We start from the raw sequence: 24,422 nt of genomic DNA on the forward strand, positions 1-24,422 counted from the left end.
GATAATGAATGGGTCAGAGAATAATGACATAGAAGCCGAGGGACCTGCTAAATGATGTCCATAAACAGAGATCATAGGCAGAAGAAGGTACCAGTCATAAGAAAACTGAAACCATGGATAAGCAAAAGTCAGAGGCCAAGAAAGTAGTGGGGAGTTCAGTGGCTGACAGTGAGAACATAAACCATGAGATAAGTGCAGTTGGTTGTAGAAAAAAAGAAGGGGAAGCAGAGATAGAAAATTCTCATCATTGTGTAATAAAGTAAGAAGTTACAGGTTCTTGGTGCTCAAAAGGGCCAACAAGGTAACTTAATTCAACGAACTGCAACATATCATAAACTATGTCCAATTTAATCTAACTGTATAGCTTTTGACCCAATTCTTTTTTCTTCATTGTTACTTTTCCACCCTCTTCTACTATTAGCCAATAATTCCTGTAAATTGAGGCAATGTCTCCACTCTTTCCAACCTATTCAGTTTAGCTTGGTACAACGGAAACTTGGCAATGATATCCATGTTCTTTACCTCTCTGTAGTTGGATAATCCATCAGTGGTCCAAACATCAGTTCATGGCTTTTCCAAGACTCTTATTTTTCTTCTTTTTAGTTAATTTTAAAAACAAAATAACTGAAACCTCAAAATCTATGATCTAATAAGATCTAACCACAAAATGTCTAATCTATAAAGACTGGGTTGATTCTTCAGATTATGGCCTTTGCCTTACCGTTTTTTGTTTTTTTTTTTTCCTCTCTAATCTGAATTCAGACCACTGTATTTTGGAGAAGGGGAAACCAAAAGAATTAACATTTAAACCTAATTCTCTGTACCATTAAATTGACAATTATTCAGACGCAGCCTTTTCAAAGGGTTGAAATGTGGACAAAGCTTGAGGAATATAATGCCTTATATTTGTTGTCCATTATATTATTTGATACCTATACACACACCCACACTACACACACCCACACATTTACATTCCCATACTCCCCCCTCCCCACCCCCTCCCCCCCACACACTATTTGACCTTATTTGTTTCGCACAACCTATATAAAATGGCAGACTGGGATGCCTTTATTGTTTATTTGTCAAATGAAGCAAGATGAAAAGATTAAATGCTTTGTCCAAGGTCCTGAAACAACTCAGGAAATGTAGAATTAAGTCAGGTGTCAAAACTCATGTCCCATTCCCCTTTATATGGGCCATACTCTTCAGTCATTCCAGCAACAGACATGTAAGCTTTGGAAGGATTTCAGGAATTTATTGGTAGAAGTATAGTATATTTGAAGATGCCTGGATTTTTGGAGGTAAGTGAGAAGATGCTAAGAAAACTGTAATGTATGGGAGGTGTTGGAGAGACAGAGTTCTGTGGGGAGAGAGGTAAAAGGCTGTGCTCTCAAAAATCCCATCTCTTTACTCACCGTATAATACCCACTGTGCTGTGGGTGCACTTCCTTAAACAGATTAGCCATTCTAAGTCTTGTGGGTGGTGGTCTCAAGCTCAAGGCAGTCAATCAGGCCCAGGGAAATTTTCCCCACTCTCAACTAGTGCTTGTTTCCCAAAGGCAGGAAAATAATAGAATTTATTACTGAAAAGATAATAAAGTGTACTTTTCACAGAGATGTGACTGTGTAGATGTAGAATACTGTCCAGGAATCACAAATAACCACTGTGAACTGATGATGAGAAACCTCAGGAATCAAAATAAAATGCTAAGCTACCATTCTAGAAAAAAATCACAGTATAGTTTTAAAAAATAGGCACTGGACATAAATTTTTCATTACTTTGGAAGGCAACTGTATAGATTTTTGGCCGATGAATTCTATTGTGATAATTTCACTGTCTTTCAAATACATAAAGGGATAAAAGTGTTAATTTATTTCATAGGAGAATGATCTAGTTACATGAACAATTGAATTTTAAACATACAAGACAATCTGAAAAATTCTACCAAATCAATATGTGGTGTGATAAACCTTCCTTGATCCATACTAGTCATGGAGCAGTCTCTCTAATATGAGCTAGCTAGTTGCTGTCTAGATCTGCTGTAAAACTATTAATTTACACCTTCCTTTATCATCAACCTGGAGCCTGTCTTTACCATTCTGGTGTTGGATCTGGGGTCTTTTATTCGTTTATCTTTTTCTTACTCTCCTACTTTTTTTCATTAGCTTCTTGAGAAAAGATTCATGAGAGGTAATGCTTTAGTTCTTTCATATATGAAAATATTTTTATTCTACCTTATGTTTATTGTTGCTATCAGTTATGATAAGCAAGTATGTTAATTAAAGTGTTGTATGACACCAAAATCTTACTGAATTCTGTTGAATTTTTCACACTTGTCATCATATTTTTTATTTCCTACACCCCTTGTTTATTCTCTTATTAATGCTCTTTAATAGCAGCCTGGCAAACTGCTCTTGATTCATGGATACATTTTCTCTTATCTCTGTGTGGATATTAATAATTTCTTTTAACTTTGTTATAAACTCATTGCCCGCATTTTTTCAAGGTGTATTATTCTGTTTGTTTGCTTTGGTGTCTGACTCCAATATTAGAGATCTTCCTCAGGATCTGGTGGTCCTTGGCTAATTACTAACATTTTAGAAGGGAAATTGAAAAGTGGACTGGAAACTTGGAGGGCTCCATGAATTTTGTCAACTGTGGTTTTTTGAGAGGTGATTGAAATAAAAAGCTGAAAAAATACCACTGTACATATCTGTAGGTCTTTTCTCTTGAGCTCTTTCGATTTCCTAAGGTATAATAACAATAAATAGTTACTATATGCTTGTTATATAGCAGGCAGGGTTCTAAGTACTAGTAAGGTATTATTGTATTTAATTCCCACACTCTATGAGAAATGTACTATTTTTATCCAGGCGTTATAGATGAAGGCATTGAGATAAAAAGAAGTTAAGTAACTTATTCAAGGTCATACAGCTAACTAGTGAACACAAGTAGGCAGCCCAGCTCATGTCTACTACATCATATTGTCTCTTGAGTTCCCCCTGGAAAGGTGTAAGCTTTGGGTTATGTGGGTGAAAAGAGCTGTGATATCAACATTCCATGGGTAGTTAATCTGTTTTCCATAAAGTATTTCTCCCTTTAACACTGAGGCCTCCTCTTGTACTCACTTGATTCAGAGACTTTATGTTTCACTCTTGATGGAAAATAAACCTCAAGTCTTCTGCAGAATCATAGAAGTTGTCTTACTTCTTGGCAAGGAGGAAAGATTTGAGGTTCAAAGTCTTTTTAAAGCTTTCAATATTGGTGTAATAGCTTTCACCATTAATAACTTAGAATTATTTTTAGATGGGCTAACATATTTACCATATATGTTGTTTGTTTCCTGTCACACAAATTTTATTATCATTCCTCTCATTTGGGGTAATTTATGTTTTAAAAAAATCCCTTCACTGTTTCAATAAGATAATAGTAGAAAGCAGAGGCAAATTGTATTTCAATAGCCTATATCAACTGAAAGTTAGTTGCATTTTTTTCATTCACAAACATCTGTTTTAGATGAATTACTCTCCCAAGGTAAGCATTGGAAGTGATCTTGACAAACTCAGTTACATCTGACATTTGGGAGGGAGAATTATTATTTGCTAAGTATTCATCTAATACCAGGCAATGCAATGGGATAAGCACTTTAATAATCTTCACCAATTTCATTCATTAATTAATTCATTCAATATTTATATGTCAGAAATTATGCATAGATTCTAATAAATAGTAATTTTAACCATGGGGGGTATTACCTCAGGAGGCATTTGGCAATGTCTGGAGACATTTTGGTTGCCACAACTGTGGAGTGGGGGGGGGGGTTGCTACAGGTATCCATCTAGTGGGTATAAGCTAGAGATACTGCCAAGTATTCTAAAAAGCACAGAACAGTCTCCACAAGACAGTATTATCTAGCCCCAAATGTCAATAGCACCAACAATGAGATAGATACTCTGAAATAAAGTCTTATGAAAATGGTAACTGAATGAAGTTATAAAGACCTAGTTTCTTGTACCAGCACTGATTCAGGTCCTCTGATTCTTGTCTCTTAGTTCTTGAGCTTCAACTGCATTCTCATTAGTCTGCTAATTTCTCTACATGATCTTTTAGGTCAGAGGGGGAAGTTTTCCTGTCTATGTTACTTTTCATTATCCGTTTTTATCAGAATGGAGAAGATGGCTTTACTATAGTTAAAGACTGACCACAGCAGAGGCAATGAAGATCCATAAGAACAACTGAAGATAGTCTACCCCCAGCCTTAAGAACACCAGTCAGAAAGTGCAGTGGAGTGACTATGGTCACATTTCTGTTCACAGATATGGGAGGAAGAAGCTTTTTTCATCAAAGAGAGCTGGTTCTCCATGGGTATAGGAATGCCCATGTTACCTCTGTTAATTAAAAAATTGGTCTCATTGGGCCCAAACTGTAAAATAGACCCCATAACTGAAGGTCTCTAAGGTTGTTATACTTTGTGAAGAATATCTCATAGGAAAAACTTTATTTAGGAAAAAAATACAGTTTTCTTGAGTCATAAAAGATTAATTGTGCGAGGGATTTGTTGTACCAGAGACTGAAGATACTGTAACCGAATTCTTCTGCCATAAAATTGTACAACTGCTTTCAAAAATAATAAAAAATTCATAGCTCAATTTTTTTTCTTCAACAGAGTTGGTATCATTTTCAAGTAGAGTGAGAAGTCATATGTCCTACATTACCTTCAGTTTTAATGTGGGAAAAAAAGTGTTATTGTCCTGTGAAATCAGATGATAGTTATATTTCTTCATAAATGTCTCTTCGCTGCTTTGTCCTGACCAACCTTCCCCTTCTGTTTCACCTACATTCTTAACGGCTTTGAAGTCTTTCCTATTATGACACGAGGGCTGTGGGTCTTCATCACAAGCTTGTATGTGTGTGTGTACATGTATGTGTTAAGAGGGGGCAACGTATTCTTTTCTGAATTTTAAACGAACCAGGGGCTAAGTGTTGAAAATATACAGCTTAGTCCATCTTGCCCTATTTCTCTTGGGTTTTAAAAGATAGGCTTATTACATTGACCAATGTGCACAATACTACCCATAATTTTGAAAATAGTATGGTCACTTTTTTTTTCTTTTTTGATGAGACCTCAATTAAGGTAAATACTTCTATAATTATGTCATTCACATTTTGGCCCATTTTCTAACATAACTATAAAAGTGAACATGAAATTACTTTCTACTATCTTGTCTAAATCTTTATCTTTTCTACTGAATACACTACTAATATTGTGAGTTCTTTTGCCCATTAAAATATGATAAGAAGTAGTCAATTTTCTCCCCACAGAATAGATATTTAAAACAACACAATGGATACTTAGGCAGAGCCCATTATGTTCTCCAAGTTGAACTAGAGTTGCCAGACCCAGCAGGAAACAAGAAAGCAGATTGGTGAGCATTTATGTTTCAATTCAAATATACTTAAATACTTAATCACTTCAAAATTTCAGCTAATTCTTTCAAAAGGAAAAGAATTTCCTGGGACCTTTTATAACTCAAGTAATACAGCTTTTTTAAGACCTTTTGGTACTTAAGTGAACATGAACATTTTCCTCAAATATTTTATAAATTTCAATAAGACCCAGTTAAAACTTTGCATAAAATTAATAAAATTGGGGGCGCCTGGGTGGCACAGTCGGTTAAGCGTCCGACTTCAGCCAGGTCACGATCTCGTAGTCCGTGAGTTCGAGCCCCGCGTCGGGCTCTGGGCTGATGGCTCAGAGCCTGGAGCCTGTTTCCGATTCTGTGTCTCCCTCTCTCTCTGCCCCTCCCCCGTTCATGCTGTGTCTCTCTCTGTCTCAAAAATAAATAAACGTTCAAAAAAAGAAAATTAAAAAAATAAATTAATAAAAATGATTCTAAGAGTTCTTTTTATATAATTAGAATGGTTTATAATCATACTTCAATGGCAAGATATCTTGTTTTGACCAGATTTGTATTATATAACCTTGAGAATTTTTATTCTTTCCTATCCCCACTAAGATGATTAGCATGCCAATCACCTTTAAACTTGTGGGTTTTGCAAGTTGACAATAGTACCAATGACACTCATCTGGCTTGATTAGTTTTGTACAATTCATGTCTGTTTCTTCTCTAAGGTTTATAATATTAAGGTCAGCCTTTGTGATTGCTTCATTTAAGAGGGAGCCTGGAATAAATGCTTTGTCAACTTTAGGACCAGCAACCAAACAAGTGAGTAAAAATTCTAAAAGAAACATAAGAACTTGAGTTGAATATAATCTTTCACTGAGAAAACTGGTTGACTGAACACAAAATTAAAAAGACAAACAACAATAACAGAAAGTTTCCAGAGGGGAGGAGGTAAGATGGTTGAAAAGCTTTGAGATCCCACCCAGATCCTCACAAGAAAGAACATGGAAGAAACACTAAATGTGCTTCCTTGACAGCAATAATATAACACTGAGGAGCACAGATTCTGAACCAACCTGCCCAGGTTAAATCCCATCCCCACTGAATTAATTGTGTGACCTAAGGCAAGTAACCTAACCTCTATTAGCTCAGTTTCTTCATTTGAAACATGAAGATAGGGGCGCCTGGGTGGCGCAGTGGTTGGGCGTCCGACTTCAGCTCAGGTCACGATCTCGCGGTCCGTGAGTTCGAGCCCCGCGTGGGGATCTGGGCTGATGGCTCGGAGCCTGGGGCCTGTTTCCGATTCTGTGTCTCCCTCTCTCTCTGCCCCTCCCCCGTTCATGCTCTGTTTCTCTCTGTCCCAAAAATAAAAAAAAAAAAAAAACAAAAACAAAAACAAAAACAAAAAAACGTTGAAAAAAAAGAAACATGAAGATAATAATAGTACCTAAGTCAGAAGTTCTTGTGAGGATTAAATGTGATAATATATGTAAAGTGGATAGAACCATGCTTGGTACACGGCCCAAATTCTGAGTGTTTGTTCTTATTATTATATCAGCTTGAGGGGCCTAAGTATGAGGGTAAACCATAAAATGACCAAGAGTCTGATGCAATGTGCACTGAATAGGCCTGGAAGTTTCAGTTCCCTGAGGGTTTTAAAGTGTGGGTGAGGGACAAAAAAAAAAAAAAAAAAAAAAAAAAGAAAAGAAAAAAGAAAAAAGAAAAAAAAAAGAAAGAAAAAAGGAAAGAAACAAGAGGACAAGACCAGGAATGAAGCTATAATGCTGAGTCCACTTGCTGAATCCTAATATGGAGGCTGCTTGCCCCAAGGACGGCAACTGCTTTCAACAAACCAACACTTCCCCTCCCTCTACTTCAAAGCTACGTAAACCCAAACTGTCTTACTAATTTTCTTTAAACATGTGAGGCCACAGTAATGGTCTTTAAACATGAAAGGCCAGGTGAAAATTATCAGACCAAATTAGTCATAATTCCAGATTTGTCCTCAATAGCTCTGTGCATTTGGGGAAATTACTTATCTTGCTTGAATTTCTCCCATACCTATTACATAGTTTGTGTGGAAGATTAAATTATTTACATGAAATGCCTAATATGGGGTCTTGTTGAACAGTCCTGGCACATAGGAGGTACTCAATAAATATTAGATAATCTTGTCCTTCAGAACAAAGGTCAGGCAGTTTTGTTTGTAGCCCACTATAAAAGTTTAGGGTTCTTTCAGCTCAGGATTCTTCAGCTATGATACAAGACTACCCCTAGGGAATTAAGGGTTGAAAGGGACCAGCCCAAACATGAAATTCATGCTAGTTGCTGTGCTCTAAGTAATAAAGTCCTTTCTCTCTGGCCCATGAGTCTCATGTCTTCTGCCAGCATTCATAAAATTGTGAAAATTAAAATTGTTAGATCTCAATCATGGTAAAATCTCAACTATTTTCAGTTCTTGATGATAATTTTCCCTTTTCCTCAAAAGCTTTGTCTCTGGAGCCCATCAGAAGTGGGCTAGGAAAAGCACCTAGTGAGTGACGGAGGAGTTAGGTAAAGAAATGAGAAGAAATCTACCTCATAGCCTGGGTCAGGGAAGGAGAAGCTCTGAATTGGATGACAGACTGAGGCTTTGACATCAGACTGGAATTAATTTGTTAATCCCCCAAAAGGAGACTTTTTTTTTAATACTTGAAATTGTCTGGGGAAGTTATGGGATCTACCTAAGATATTCTAAGGGCAAGAAAGGGGGCTTTAACAGGTTGTGGTTGCAATTTACAGCAGGAAGACAAGGGAATAGGTTCATGCTTGTCTTCTATCAAATTCAGTTTGTTCTAAACACTGATAACATGCTTATCAGTATAAATATATGTATAAATGGCTAATGTTTATTGAACAACTAATGCACATGACTAAAACACATACACATCACACACATATCAGGTACTGTTCTAAGAGTTTTGCACATATTGATTTATCCAATCCTCACAAAAGCCAAATAAGCTAGGTATGGGTGAGGCAGAGAACAATTAAAATACACAATCATGGTCATGCAGCTAGAATGTAGTAGATCCAGTGGCTGAATGGTTTTATTTAAAACAATTTTATTCTATAAATATGGTTTCATAATAAAGATATTTCCCTTTAACGAATTACAACACTTGCCCATAGTAACTTTTTTTATACTTAAAAATAATCTTATAACTTCTTTTTGAGTTTAATTAACTTTCAAGCCTATTCTTGTTACCCCCCTACCCCCCAACCTCCAAGGTTTTAAAGAAGCAGTTGATCTAGGCAGGCTCATCAATAGAAAGCTCACCATATCACTATTATATATCATAGTAACCCAAATAATACATTACAAAAATTATCAATAAATTGTGAATGAATGAATATTTTAGTTATCAATTGCCACCTCACACACTACTCTAAAACTTAAGTGGCTTAAAACTTCACATTATTACTTTTGCATTTTTTTGGATTGACTGAGCGAAGCTGGGAAGATCTTGATGTCTCTCATGCAGGTGCCATCTAATAATGACTAAGCTGACATCATCTGAAGGCTCCACTAGGCTGGACTTCCAAAACAGCTCCTCACATGGTTGGCAATGCTCGCTGACATCTGAGAGCTCGTCTGCAGCTATTAACTAGAATGACCTTTCCATTTAGCTTAGGTTTATCACAAACTGGTGGCTAGATTTTGAGACAGAATGTCCCAAGGGCAAATATCCCAAATGGCAGGAAGCAGAAGCTTTCCGGTCAATTATGAGGTGGCATTGTATCACTTCCTCAAAACCTGAATTATGATTTTCATGAGCCCTAGGCACTTTTGCTTTCAATGGGCCTCTTCCTCCATAAAATGAATAAACAAACATAAATATATCTATCTTAAGTGATGGCATTAGTAGAAAGATGAATATATAAACCTATGTTCAAATATTTTCTTAAACCTAAATATTCATTTTTTATTCTGATTTTAAGAGAAATTAAAACATTTTCATGCACTCCTAAGAGTATCATTGCCCCAGACATTGTGCTAGTTGTGTCTGATGGACAAGTTGACCCTGATTTCTGCCATTGCCTGTCTGTTGGTCAAAGCAATTACAAGATTCACCAGATTCAATGGGGTAGAGAAACAAATTCTACTTTTTGATGGCAGGGGACAAAGTAACATTGCATAAGAGTATGTGGATAAGAGATACGATTACAACCACATCTTTAGAAAATAAAATCTATCAAAATGAATAAGCCTCTGAAAAACATAAGCCCCTTTTGCTTGCTTTTTTGAAATGCATGCAAGTAAAAACATTAAGCTCTATTACTCCAATAGTCACTGGGATGGCTTAAAGTAATATTTGTTAGTGTTCAGGGTTTTCAAGGAAATGTAAAACAGCCATACTGTTTTCAAAATTCTGGCATACAAATAAAAAGATATATTGTAGGGTAAGGAAATTATTGTTGAAGCAATCATAACTTTACAGTTTTCTAGAAATTTAAATGGGTTCATGAAGAAATATTCACCTCTATGGGCAAGTCAAAAACACAATACTAAGGAAATTGACGTTATGCTACATTGTTTCAATTTCAGTGCAAGGTGGAACCTAATGGAGTAAACATGCATTCATACCATGACATCAAATGAATAAATGAGTTATAAGTGAGTATCCATGTTGGTTTAATGGACCTAGTTGTTTCCTACCTCAAAGATTGATATACTTTGGTGCAGAAGACAACTCCTACCATGAATTTTCTGTGAGAAATTTCACACATGCACACACACACACACACACACACACACACGTACATAAAATCTATTATACCAGTTTGAGTTTCTGTAACATTTTCAACGTAATAGAAATACCAGATGTAAGTGACAAAGTGCAAATTCAGTGTATGAAAGATTAGCCAGGAAATTTTTCTCTTTCTTACACAGAAATACAAGGCCATTCTTATGCCTGGTTAATATACGAGACTGTGGTCTTAGAAGTCCACTTATTCAGGGCTATTTCAAAATACCAATTACAGCAGCACAGGACTAGCTTGAAAGGCTAGAATGAACAGAGTGCTTAGTCTGTGGAAGATTGATTTTACATATATAAGACAAAAACTGTTTGAGTCAAAGGAGAGAAAAACAATTTCATACAAAATTGTTTATTCAAAAACAAAACACATAAGAATAGACTAGACTACCATATAATTTTTAAACATTATGAACATAAGCTAATGCTTAAACTAGTAGCAGTAAGTTAGACACCAATTTTGACATTACAAATATAGAAGAAATCAGTTTTTATCTATCCAGCATCCGTCCTTTCAGGAATTTCATTCCCACTATTGTTTTGGGAGACTGAATTCTCCACCAATGCCTCTAGGCCCCAGGATATGGTTCAAGTTCGAGTTTCCATCTTATCACCTTACCTTTACTGCCATAGAGCTGGTCTGTTGCAGAGCTAAAATCTAACTGATTTTACTTAGGGATTTTCTAAAATAAATCTAAGGAAATAATAATTGCAATGGATATTTGTTAAGTATTTTATTATGTGCCAAATACTGTTCTAAGCATTTTGCAGATATTAACTCATTTAATATTTCCAATAACTGCAAGAGAAAGCAACATTATTAGCCATATTTTACAAATGAGGAAACTGAGGCACAGAGAACATATAACTTGCTCATAAGTAAAATATTTACACCAAGATTAAAACCCAGGCAGGCTAACACCAGATACTGTGAACTTTATAGAGTTATCTTACCTTTGGGGCATCAAAACTGGAAAGAGCACACCTAGTTATAGGAAAATTCCAGGGGGAATGTTAGCAAATGGTTACGTTCAATTTGTTTAGGAGGCTTATGTTCACTACCAAAGATACAGGAATAATGCTTATAATAATTAACTCCTAATAATTACAGGTATATTCATAAACGTGAAGTTCAAATGTTCAAATATTTCAAAGATCCAAATTGTACTCCTTCGAAGTCATTTACCTATACATATCATATGAAATTTTTTATTAGAAACTTAGCCATAAAAAAGCACCATTTCATTTTACTACAATTATGATAGAAATTAGCTTCTCAGCTGATTAAAAAAAATGTATCTTATTGCTCCAAAAGTAACATAAGGATCTTCATTGTTCATTAATGGTGGATCTATGCCTGATTCCAGCCCTCACTAGACTTGAGGATTTTGGGTAATGGGCAACCTCACTTGTCTTCAAAGTTCTCCAGAATAGAAACCACTCTAATTTCTTTTTTTTTTTTTTTAATTTTTTTTTTTCAACGTTTATTTATTTTTGGGACAGAGAGAGACAGAGCATGAACAGGGGAGGGGCAGAGAGAGAGAGGGAGACACAGAATCGGAAACAGGCTCCAGGCTCTGAGCCATCAGCCCAGAGCCTGACGCGGGGCTCGAACTCAGGGACCGCGAGATCGTGACCTGGCTGAAGTCCGACGCTTAACCGACTGCGCCACCCAGGCGCCCCATCAATAGGCCTATTCTAAAACGTTTCAGCAGCTACAAAAAAAAACCAAAAAAACAGTGCATTTGTGGGTGCTAGACTTTGTGTTCCTTGCAGCCTCTATGGATACAAATAACAGAGCTCTCACTTTGATATGTGACATTAAGAGAGAATACCCTGTATGTATACAAGACACATCAGAGTCTATAAAATAAATGTGCCTCTTTACTTGAAATTGGTCTAAAATTAAAGTTGTGTAGTCATAGTGCAAAATAGTCTGCAGGTCCTGAATAGCCCAACTCTGGTGACTCTTTTGGTCCTTTTACTCCATGATGTTTCTGATATTGTGTGTCTCTCCCACCCCTTCCACTGAGGTCAAACTTCTTCACCTTTGAGTGAGCTCCAAAAGTGTAGACTAAGTCAAGCAACGATCAGGATTGTTTTTTTCCCCCATGAATATCCTCTGCATGGAAGACACCAGGAACTGCTACCCATTGTCATATGTGAAAGGAATTAAAAACACAAAATATTTCTAAGAGACTTTTTTTGCCCTTTAGTTGCCTATCTAAATGTTCAGTTTCACTGTGGTTGTACATAGATAGTTCAATTGTCCTTAGGCATCTCAGTTCTTGAAATAGTGACTTGTCTTTCTAGAGGAGAATTTTCTCAGAAACTTTAGTTTAAATGTCATGTACAAATTGTAATTTCTTGCCAACGTAAACAATAAAATTTATTTTTAAAGTACATTCTGAATTCAGACCAAAATGAAAAGAGGGTGGGGTGGGGTAGAAACCAAAGTCAAGGCCTTGACTATCAGTATTTCAGAGTTGGGTCAGGGACAAGCCAGAAGAGCTAGGAAATTGACCAACTGAATATACTGGTTACATGAGGCTTAGTTTGGAAAAATCTATTCTTGGCTGTCTTGTCCAGGTGATTTCTGTAAGACTTTATCTCCTAAATTACTTCAATAGAATTAGCAAATAAGGCAGATCCCTCAAGATAGTCATGTCTGTCATCTGTGTTTTAAAGGTTTTTTGTCTCAGGTCTAATCAGCAAAAGGCAAGGAGAAAAATGTTGTCTTCTTTTCCCCTCAGTTGTCAGTAGCAAAGAAGGAAGAAGAAATGAGGAAGAAAAAGGAAGTAAGAATGTAGATTGATTGGAGAAAATATCCTTCCTCCTCTGCCATTTAGCATTGGTTTGATTGCCATGAAGAATAAGAACTATGGGGGCGCCTGGGTGGCGCAGTCGGTTGAGCGTCCGACTTCAGCCAGGTCACGATCTCGCGGTCCGTGAGTTCGAGCCCCGCGTCAGGCTCTGGGCTGATGGCTCGGAGCCTGGAGCCTGTTTCCGATTCTGTGTCTCCCTCTCTCTCTGCCCCTCCCCCGTTCATGCTCTGTGTCTCTCTCTATCCCAAAAATAAATAAACGTTGAAAAAAAAAATTTAAAAAAAAGAATAAGAACTATGAACTGATAATACTGATAGAAGCCATACAGAGATATTTGAGATATAAATGAGGCCTTGGGGTTGATTAAAAAAAAAAAAAGTCAAGTTAAAATAAAGTCATGTTCTAACAGGGAATAAGAATTATTATTTTCACAAACATAGGCTACTGAAGAAGGCATGTCTAGCTAGTTTAATCAAGGTGGCATTACAATATCCTCCAATAGGGACGCCTGAGTGGCTCAGTCAGTTAAACACCCAACTCTTGATTTTGGCTTGGGTCATGATTTCGTGGTTCATGTGTTCAAGTCTCTTTTCGGGCTCTGCACTGACAGAGCAGAGCCTGCTTGGGATTCTCTCTCTCCCTCTCTATTTGTCTGCATAGGAGTATCTCTCTCTCTCTCTCTTTCTCTCTCTGCCCCTTCCTCACTCATGCTAACTCTCTCTCTCTCTCTCTCTCTCTCTCAGAAATAAATAAATGAACTTAAAAGAGAAAGATCTTCCAATAATACATTCAAAAGGAAGTTTCTGAACTGACATTATGATTTTTGACAATGCTAATGATGGGTACAAAGATGAACTCAGTATTAATACCTTTATAAATATGGAACAATTTCAGATTCAATCAAGTGATTCTATGACCAGTCACCAACTTCTATCAATTCATTGATAATAAGGCAGTGAGTCAGTTCTTCAGATATCATTATTTAGAGATAATTGTATTATATAATCTAGGAAAACAGTGAAGATACCCAGAAGGGAAGTATAGATTACATCACAACAAGGAAGCTCATACCTTATCATTAACCTATTCTTTTTGTATCAAAACTCTTATTGACATTAATGCAACTTTTTGCTTGATGAGGACATAGTGTGATTGATCTTGTTTGTATGAATCATTTACTGGCACTTCATCCATTACTGTTAATTCACTACATAAAACTCAGAAGAACACATTCATGATTTGATTTTATCTCCATATGTTGAAATTGATCTATTTCTGGCAGGTTATATCCAGTTATAAGTGTTATGGATCAACTAAGCTCAATCTCTAATACAATAGAAAGAAGATAATACCTCATCATTCCACATGTCTGTCAAGTACTATATTTCACCATTTGCTCTCATCAAAACAAACACATAGCTATTGTAAGTAGAATAACTGTTTTTCCCAAAGTAACTCTTCATATGCATATTCACTTTATTAATACAAATATATATTTTACCGATACATGGTGATGGTAGGATGGATGTTTTTTAGGCTACAAAAATTTAGTCCTTCATCCTAAAAATAAGTATAATTTACTGACAAATATAATGAAATAGTCACTTACTGGGGGTTCTGAAGAGTTTGAAGTCTACATGGCTGAGAAGACATAGTAGGCATTAGATAAACATGTTTAAAATAGTATTTATTACTCTAAGTAACATCTTGCAGCTCTTACATTCATGAATACAAGCATAGGCTTTCATAGTGGTTACTGAAAATCTCATAAAATATAAGAATGATAGTGATGCTGTTTTTAACTGCTAACACATTAAGAACTGGGCATTTTGTAAAGCGCTATACATAACAACCTTTGGAGTTGCAGTTAACTAATAGGAAACTGAGGGTTAGAAAGGTCTCATGGGCAGTATAACATAAAATCAAGATAATAATCTGACTCTAGAGTTCAAGCTAAATCTTTATGATGCAACATTAACTAATATTTATAGAGCTGTTGGTATGTACTGATTAATTCAATTCTAAGTGATTTACATGTATTCACTCATTCAATCCTTAAAATAACCTTACAGAAATAGGTAGTAGTATTTCCACTTTATAGATGAGGAAACAATGATAAAGTGAATATAGGTGACCTGCCCAAATACAGACACTTAGTAAGTTGTGGTTCCAGAATGTAGATCTGGTTCTAGAGTCTTCAAATTTAACCACTATGCTCTAATGCCTGAACTTTTCTAAATTCCCTGGAGCTCGATGCTGGCTAGCAATTTTGGCATGGCAAGAATAAACATTCTTGTGTAATTGACAACATTTCTGTATTTTCTTGAAGACCAAGAGGATTGTGTTTCATCAAACCATATCTACCAAAGTGCAAAAATATAAAGGAAGAAAACTAAGGTAATTCAAGGAGTCTCATCTCTTTAAAACTTCAGAGCAATGAGCAGTTCATGGTTGCCATTGACATTGGTCCCATGAAACTCCTCAAATGAAATGACTTCTTTGAATCTCACTTAGAACTCTAAAAACTCTTTCCTAGTTCTCAGTCAGCTTGACAGTCAGGGACAGTCATTCTGCCTAACAAAAGGAGAAAGCCATTATCAAATGATGGCCTAGCCATGAAGTAGCCTTAGTCTTGGTGTGTGCTGATATTTTTATAATCATACATGTAGCCTACATAAATCCTCTTACCCAACAAATCTCCCAAACAGATGTTGAATCATTGTCCCTATTCTTTCATGTACAACTTACACACACACACACACACACACACACACACACACACACACGCACGCACACACGCACGCACACACACACATTTTCTCTGCCCTTTGATGTACTTATTTAAATCTTTCTTCCTTTTTTTTTTTTTTTTTTCAACGTTTATTTATTTTTGGGACAGAGAGAGACAGAGCATGAATGGGGGAGGGGCAGAGAGAGAGGGAGACACAGAATCGGAAACAGGCTCCAGGCTCCGAGCCATCAGCCCAGAGCCTGACGCGGGGCTCGAACTTACGGACCGCGAGACTGTGACCTGGCTGAAGTCGGAGGCTTAACCGACTGCGCCACCCAGGCGCCCCAAATCTTTCTTCCTTTAATTCAGGTATCTCTTCTATGAAGGAAGCTAACTCAGAATTTGGCCCATACTACTTACTATTTGTTCTGTAGTTTTGGTAATTCCATAGTTTCACAATGTACTCTTCCGGGGATGCATATGCACTTTCTTTCCTGAAGGCTAGTACAATTCCTATAAGATAAAGCACACATTAAAAAAAAAAGACAGTTAATCAAGAAACTATCCTTTCCTGACTGTTTTTAATCAGATCTCCTGTTTTTATTTCAGTTTTCAAACAAATGATTTTTATTTTCTACATACTTTAGAGAGTGTTAATTCCCTTGACTATTACAGGCATTTTTGAAGTGTTTCTGCATAATTCATACTGAATGTAGTGCTCAGAAGCTGGTATTATTGGGGTATGCATATTAATTATTCATATGCAAATTAAGAACCATGGGACCCAGCACAGCTGGAATGTATAACTCTTGCAGCCTTTTCTAAAGTAGTACATTTCTTGTACCCTTGTGTTATCATTTCTTTCTATAACATTTTCCAATTCACCCAAGCAAATGTCTAATTGTATTAAGATCTTAACTTTTGCATTAGCTAAAGCAATTATGAATGTGAGAAGATGGAAATTGTTAATATAAAACAATTACACTTTATGGCTCATCTTCTGCAGTCCCCAGAAGCAGAAATATATGCCTTTTGGATGTTGTTCTTTATGAACCGTGTATTTCAAGCACTTCACCTTTAAGTCTATTTTTCTCTTACTTGAGCATTTTTTATTTATACCCATTGATTTCCCCCTAAAGCAATATTTAGAGAAACATAATTCCAAACTAAAGATGCAATAAGGGTTCACTCGATTATGACCTCCATCCCCACAATCTTCATTTCCTCAGTTGTGACTCCTTCACTGATAGGGATAAAGGGAATAGATATAGAGGCAGAGGGGTAATCATTAAAAGCAGTGGTCTCAGGATACATTACACTACAAATATCAAAAGCATCCTCTGAAATAGATTCAGAGGTGAAACTCTTGGCTTGGACTTTGGAATTGGCACAATCTCTCATTCTGAATATAACAAGTCATCCTAGACCACGAATCCCTGAAACAGAGAGGGATGTCAGGAGGCACTTTAGTCTTGTAGCCCCTGGAAGGCTTACATGACAATTATCAAAATGAGATCAAGGGTGACAGGAAAGGAAACAAATGGCACAAACATCAGTTGTGGATCTTCTATTTTAAGAAGACATACTTAGAAAAATTCCACCATTGTTCTGGATTAATATCTGAGTTCATAATTCACTTTTGACTAAAACTATATGGAATGAATAAATCACAGGAATAAAAGGCACCAGCATAGGGGATATAGTCAATGGTACTGTAATAGCATTCTATGGTGACAGATGGTAGCTATACTGATGGGGAGCATGGCATAATGGATAAAGAAGTTGAATCAATATGTTGTACAACTGAAACTGATGTAACATTGTGTGTCAAGTATATTAAAAATTTTTTTTCCAAACTATACAGTATTTTAAATTGAAGAAAGCTGGTCTTTGGCAGCAGTGTTGCAGTCACTCCACTTGGTATGCATTTCTTCTCTTAGGGTGCCTTTGCCAATTCCCTAGGCCTCTGGCTATTTGTTTCCTTTCTTCCACAAGTATTCTCTTATTAAAAACTGTACTCTGAAAAGACCTACACTTAGACATTTAGAGTAACAATCAGATTGAAATGGATCAGCTCTCCCAGACAATCTTCACAGAAACAAAAGGCAAAGCCTTAAGAAGAGAAAAATATCTAAGCTGCTAGAATTCCAAGAAGCAACATGCCTATGAGACATATGTGTTGCTCAGGCAGAGCCTACAGAGCTGCTTCACGCAGGATGGATAACCCCCCACGGTTTGTTAAGGAAAAAAAAAATTATTACTCTTGTTAATAAGACATATGAAGACAAGGACCAGTGTCTCTGGATTTTTATATCTTAAATGTGATGGAATGTCACATAAAACTCACACCATTAAATTTGGGAATCAAATACATTAGATAAAAGACATAAAAGCAAGAAGTTAAGTGAAAAAAAAGAAGTCTAAGCACAAAGATTATTCCATCTCATCTTTTAACTACTACTTCCTTATCTAACACTGTGTCTTCATACCTGATACTCCTCTTTTTATTTAGAATTATTGCCTAGTCTAGGCCTTCATCATTTGAGACTTAGATTCTGTCAACTGCCCTTAAACTGGACTCCTGGAGCCCATCCTCTACGACTCCATTAGAATTTGAGCAAGTAACTCCAGAGTGTGGCTCCTTAACAGAACAAAAACAAATAACAACAAAACAGTGGAAAAAACCTAGGTGGAATGAGAAACTGAAAATAGCCAGAGGCATACCAAATTGGTACATATGTCTAGTACCATATGTCTCTCACTCCTGCTCATGATTGTCCCACTGGTATTGTAGTCCTGGGATTAAGATTACAAAATCTAGAGTTCCTGGGCTGATTCTGGTTTCCAGCTACTCTTCCCCAACCTAGCCATTCTTCAGGAGGCTTAACATACATTTTCTAAAGTATTATATTTATCATCATATACCTCTAATTAGTGGTCCTCTGTTTCCATTTATGAATGCCTCTGTTTTCAGATGCATATACCTCTAGTCAATTCATGCTTTTCCACAGCTCCCCATATTTCTCTCACAAAGACCCACTGCCAGTCCAGTAAGAACCATCTCCTCATGAAATCCCAGAGTTTTCTAGGATTTTAAACATTCTGTCCTTTCACTTTAAATTTTTCTTCCCTTTCTTTTAAATTCTTATGCACTCTTCAGAAAGGATTATACCCATGCAATTTTCTACATTTGTCTGGGCCCTTGCAGAACCCACAATCTAGCCCTTTATTCTATACTGCCTTGAATTGTTTCATATTTTGGAGTCTTCTTTCCTTAACTACATTGTAAGTTAAATAAAGCACATTGGGCAAATTATCTTGGGAAACTGAACACATGTCTTTACCTCTACTTACTTGAAGTCCATTAAATTGAAATTAGATAAATTAAATAGATATACACTCATTAGAATAAAGAGAATGAGAGAAGAGAGGGCAATCAAGAATTTTGGAAGATGGATAAGTAAAAATCTGAATTGACTGAGTGGATAAAACCAAAATCTGAGTGTTTGACCCAGAAAAAGATAAGAAACAAGTTCACACATGCTATCGGGAGAATTGGAGGCATAACGTACCTTGAGGGAAGGAATTTAACACTAATATTAATGGGTTATATTCTGGATTAGGAGTAGTAAAATGCCTCAGATATCCTCCTAAATCCCTTGTCACTGGGCAATTCCCCTCCCCCATCCCAGATGGAGGGCCTGGAGATTTGCTTACTGCAACAACTTAACCAGAGATACTCTGTGCTTATGGCTGCCAGGCAGTAGATACTGGAAACAATCACTTAGTTAATAAAGGGATTCTAGGGGCACCTGGGTGGCTCAGTCGGTTAAGTGTCCAACTTCAACTCAGGTCACGATCTCACAGTCCGTGAGTTCAAGCCCCACATCAGGCTCTGTGCTGACAGCTCAGAGCCTGGAGCCTGCTTCCGATTCTGTCTCCCTCTCTCTCTGCCCCTCCCCCATTCATGCTCTGTCTCTCTCTCTGTCTCAAAAATAAATAAACGTTAAAAAATTTTTTTTAAAAATAAAGGGATTCTAACAAATGCCAAAATGAGCTGTGACTTTATCACCTTCCACAGTTTAGCTCCCAGATTGCTGGTATCCACCCGTTCAGAACCTGAAACTATATACTTACTATTTCTCTTTAATTTACAATCCCTCCCAAAAGGAGGCACCTGGGTGGCTCAGTCGGTTAAGCGTCCAACTTCAGCTCAGGTCATGATCTCACGGTTCCTGGGTTCAAGTCCCCCCGCATTGGGCTCTGTGCTGACAGCTCGCAGCCTGGAGCCTGTGTCAGATTCTGTGTCTCCTTCTCTCTCTGCTCCTCCCCTGCTCTCACTTTGTCTCTCTCTCCCTCTCTCTCAAAAATAAATAAAGATTAAAAAAACATTTTAAAAAATAAATAAATAGGGGCGCCTGGGTGGCGCAGTCGGTTAAGCGTCCGACTTCAGCCAGGTCACGATCTCGCGGTCCGGGAGTTCGAGCCCCGCGTCGGGCTCTGGGCTGATGGCTCAGAGCCTGGAGCCTGTTTCCGATTCTGTGTCTCCCTCTCTCTCTGCCCCTCCCCCGTTCATGCTCTGTCTCTCTCTGTCCCAAAAATAAATAAATGTTGAAAAAAAAAAAAAAAATTTAAAAAAATAAAAAAAATAATAAATAAATAAATAAAATTTCTTATAAATAAATCAAAAGCCAAAGAGTACTTGAAATTTTGAGGAAAGCTTTCAGCATAAAAGAGAGATACCAATAAATAAGTTGGAAAACAAAATAAATGATTACAGCATAAACAAGGTAGAAAGCAGAATAAAATATCAAAATAAAATCACAATTCATATACTAATTTTTAGCAGAATATTATAACAAAAAATTAAGAAATTGGGTAAATTTTCATCTAACCACAATTGTTTCAACTGCTATGATAGTAATGCTCAAATAATTTCTTACCTTTTTTGCTTATCAAGTAAATGAAAGGTAAATTAATTTCTCTTTCATTTTTATTGAATAAGTCTGCTATACATTTTCTTGCATATCTGAATATCAAGAAATTTTTAAGGGTCATATTTGATGCTACTCAGAGCTTGCTTATAAAGCAAAACTCCAGTATTTTTCTAAACAATGCTCTGAGCCCTCTGAAGCAGCTTCTCTTCTGTTTTTTTTTTCCTTGCTAACCAGCCTTACTTCCTAGAACACCTGTTTTCAACAGTGAGTGCCATTATTACCTCAGACTTCTCTAACAGCACTTTTGTAAACCTCCATTCAATCATTTCTTGCAACCTATTTTTTGATGGAATATTTTAGAACAAATATAACAAGTTAAATATAGTTAAGTTATATATTTCTCCACACTGACACCCAGCTGTCCTGCTAGTAACTTTTCAGATGACAGGCATAATACTGTCAGGCATAATATCTCACTCTGGTTCTTCCTCAGGTTTCTGGAAAATTTAGAAACCAGACTGAAGTAACCAGCCCAACTTTTTTGGCTGATCATAATTACATAATCCTTGACCATATAAAATTTGAACATCTTCAGCTCATTGTCAATGAATTCATTTTAATAGACACTGGGTTGAATTATCTTTAATCAAACCACATTTGGGTTAACCAAAGAGTAAAGGAAAGAATAATATAATGTTTAGAATTCTCCTATTAAAAATGGCTATACTATTCAAGTATTTAGTAGGTGAGCAACTATCATGGCATCTAGGTTTTTCACGGAATTATACATTTACTACCTGGAAAGACTCAGCCTTGTTTTCTGATATGAGTTTAATAGCACTCAAAAACCCTAGGGTTTAGTAATAAGAATTTGGTGTTTATGGCCAAAATTTGAGCAGCTAGCTCATCAGAAAAAAAATGCCTTACCTCTTCAATTTAATAAAAAGTAAGTACTTGCAAAGAAAACATCTTTAAAAAAAAAAAAAAAACATGGAGGTGGTAAGAAAAAAAAAAAGTACTTTTATTATATTTAAGGCCTGAAGTTATTGTCTGATTTTAACCAGCAGATCAGCTATCACACTATTTCTTTAGCTGAGGTTTTGGAGTTTAAGGTCAATTTTAATTAACAGTTGAAGAGTGAATCCAAAACATTCAAAACATGAGGTTCTCTGAGATGATTTTTGTTGTATGTAGTTTCCATTTTGGTATCTTGCAAAGATACCCCTGACATTTTTGTGGGTTTTGTATTATTTTATTATTTTATTTTATTTTATTTTATTTTATTTTATTTTATTTATTGTATATTTGCGGAAGCAACACTAAAGAAAAACATTGCTGGTATCAAAATTCCAGCTGATCTCTATTCACTTTGATATACCCCATAACTAGATACAAAGTCAGCAAGTGATGTGAACTGGAGAGTTGAACAATTAACTACTAAATATTGTCTCTGAAGCTACTTTTCTCTCAATCGTTTCTTAGTATCATGATTATCAGAACAATTACTTCCTCTTTTCTATTGTAGATGTAGCCATATCTCAGTCCCTGTGGCACAAATGTTCAATAAAATGGTCCTGGTGCGTTAGAATTTCATTGCTGGCAAAACACAGCATTTGATCAGATTCCTAAAATAAAGTCCTTAATTTTATGTATATAATATCGTGCTTGAAAGCTACAACACAGGAGGTTTGTGATTTCTAACAGGAGTTTTGAAGTTGCATCTCTGAATGTATTTGCAGTGGAGGGATAAAAAGGTTTGAATCTGGGTTTTAGTCACTCTGTAAAAATGGGATAGAATCCTCACCAGTTACAGTTTGGTTCAGATGTCAATACTGATGACGCTATCCATATGACATGGGTATGAAAAGGTTTCCCACCCACATAATGAGCTTTCTTGGGGAGAACAGGGTGGCTCCTATTCAGGTCCAAAATGACTTGAAAGAGTAGGGAAAGGAGATTGGCTTAGGTGTTCACCATGGTTAAGGATGGTGGATTGGGTGAGGGTGTGGCGTGTGCCAGCACTTTTTGTGGTTGGAACTTCTTGCCAGAGGGAGCACTGTGCTTTCTTATCCACTTATGCAGATGTGGAACAGAAGGGGAAGAAAGAGGTGTGTACCTTAGGGGCTTTCAGTAGTCAAACATCAAAATAAAATCAGACTACTTACTGTAATTTGCATATAACCTTCCCTTTATAATGAAAATATGGTATCAATTTACTGATCATAATTTGCAAATTTCCTAGACTTCATTAGTTGTTGATTGAGACTGATACATTATTTTAAAAGGTGAAGTCTTCATTAATTATGCTTATCAAATAGAAGTAAATGATGTGCAAGTTACTATAGATAGTGATGATTTGCCTATGGCTTTAATTCATTTGTACTTTTTAAAGTGTCTGTTTATTGCCCATGTTACTATAGACCAGTGGTTTTCAAACCTTAACATACCCAAAAATCACCTGAACATCTTGTTAAAATACAGATTGTTGGGACGCCTGGGTGGCTCAGTTGTTAAGCATCTGACTATGGCTCAGATCATGATCTCTTGGCTACTGAGTTTGAGTCCCACATCCAGTGAGCTCAAGCCCTACATTTCTCTCTCACTTTCTCTCTCTCTCTCTCTCCCTGCCCCCTGGGATTCTTTCTGTCTCTGCCCCTTGCTCACTTGTGCCCAATCTCTCTCTCAAACAAACAAACAAAACACACAGACATTTCTGGACCTCATCTTCAGAGATTCTGATTTAGTAGGTCTGAGGCGGGGGCCCAATAATTTGCAGTTCCAACAAGTTCCCAGGTAATGTTGATTCTTTTGGTCTAGGGACCATACTTTGAGAATGACCAGTCTAGAGTTTTTGAGGGCTAGTGTGTGTGTGTGTGTGTGTGTGTGTGTGTGTGTGTGTGTGTGTTTGTGTGTGTGTGTGTGAGTTTTGGGGTTTTAATAATTTGTTTCCCAGTATTGTGTCCCTTTAAGGGTTTTTGGCTCTTTGAGTATCATTGAATAATGACTTTGGGCTGTTCATATTAAAAGGCAAATACCCTTTTAAAAGCTAAAGAGTTATTTTGTTACTTTCTAGGGTAGATGGAGCTCATACTAGAATAGGCTCCTAACTATTACTATTTTGTGATATTTATACTAAAATATAACTTGATAAATTTAATTGTGACATTGGATATTCATAAAAATTATATGATCTGTGGGATTTTTTCTGGGGGTAATACTAAAGACTCCATAATTAAATTAAACTAGTAGCTCTTGAAAACTTTGGTGGAATTGAATAATTCCCATTTGTACTTGTAACTAATTTCTTCTTACCATTTTTGGATTTAGTCTTCAGTTTCAACATTAGATATTTGGTGTAGTGAGACAAGATGGTAGAATAGAAAAAAAAACACATGAAACTAGGAGTCAGGAAATACAGATTTGAGATTAATTTTGCCACTAATTTTTCATGTGATCATGTGCAACCTATCTAAACCAGGTGGCAAATTTTTCTGAAAAGGCAAGATAGTAAATGAAATATTTTAGGCTTTGCAAGTTACATGATCTGTCAAAATACTCAGCTCCATTCTAGTAGCACGAAAAAAGCCACAGATAAAATAGAGGAGTGGATGAGTTTGTGTTCCAATAATACTTTATTTATAAAAACATGATTGTCTGGATTTAGTCCACAGGCTACAGCTTGCCAATTTCTGATTTAAACATAGGTTTTTTTGTTTGTTTTCT

At 36.4% G+C, this 24,422-nt stretch overlaps 1 long non-coding RNA gene across 2 annotated transcripts in view; it reads right to left on the reverse strand.

Annotated features, from left to right (window-relative positions):
- The window catches only part of LOC147582524 (uncharacterized), an 807,144-nt gene that overhangs the window by 547,017 nt on the left and 235,705 nt on the right, over window positions 1-24,422 (reverse strand). For both annotated transcript variants that reach the window (XR_015249225.1, XR_015249226.1), the window contains exon 2: window positions 16,183-16,275. This is a non-coding gene — a long non-coding RNA (uncharacterized LOC147582524). The remainder of the gene's footprint in view (window positions 1-16,182; window positions 16,276-24,422) is intronic.

The sequence above is a fragment of the Puma concolor genome, chromosome A3 (genome assembly GCF_028749965.1).
Source record: "Puma concolor isolate L17-30 chromosome A3, mPumCon1.1.hap2, whole genome shotgun sequence".
Taxonomy (NCBI): domain Eukaryota; kingdom Metazoa; phylum Chordata; class Mammalia; order Carnivora; family Felidae; genus Puma; species Puma concolor.